This window comes from Kryptolebias marmoratus, linkage group LG11, assembly GCF_001649575.2.
Source record: "Kryptolebias marmoratus isolate JLee-2015 linkage group LG11, ASM164957v2, whole genome shotgun sequence".
Lineage (NCBI taxonomy): Eukaryota > Metazoa > Chordata > Actinopteri > Cyprinodontiformes > Rivulidae > Kryptolebias > Kryptolebias marmoratus.
In genome coordinates, this window is record NC_051440.1 from 10,920,464 (window position 1) to 10,921,223 (window position 760).

Sequence of the window (760 nt, forward strand, 5' to 3'; positions counted from 1 at the left end):
TATTACCACCTTCTTGCTACCGTCTGGATTTAGACTCGTACCCGAGACTCACCTAGCTCTCCTTCTCTTGCAGACTCTTCGGATACCGCCCACTGTATATAGTTTTCACCCTGTAAATAAATTCACTTACCTTTACATCCGCCTCCGTGTTTGGTCTTGGTTTCGCTCTCTGGACAGAATCCCCTGAGTTATGACAACGATGGAGCGGGTTAAAACAAAAGCTGGGGCTAAGATTATCTGCAAGTGAGCTGTGCTAAGATATTCTAAACTAACTAAATTTCAGTAACTGATCAACGAATTTAGTTGTAAAAAGACAAGGAATATTTGCTGTTTTCTAACACAATTTTTACAAAAATTGTGAAGCGTTTTAGTTAAATTAACCCCCAAACAATCACTTTATTATGTAGAAGCATAAAAATTCTAACCCAAAACCACTGAAAAATTACATACTTTAACATCTATTATAGCTTTAAGGTCTTTGTCTATGAATAAAAGCTCAAGATTTTTTTCATAGTGGCAAAATCTTGGAATTCTGTTGGTGCTTCTTGACTTCTTTTAATTTAGCACAATAGAGGCTACAGTGTTATTGCAAACCTATTGCACCAGGCTGAAAGTGTGTTACATGTTATATGAGGGTTTCTATATGAAGTCTGAACAGCTTAAAATGATGTAATATTATCCATGGATCCTTTTCCAGATCTGCGTCTTAAATAACACTCCCTTGCAGCTGCTTGAAATATTCTCTCAAAGCTCGATTTCG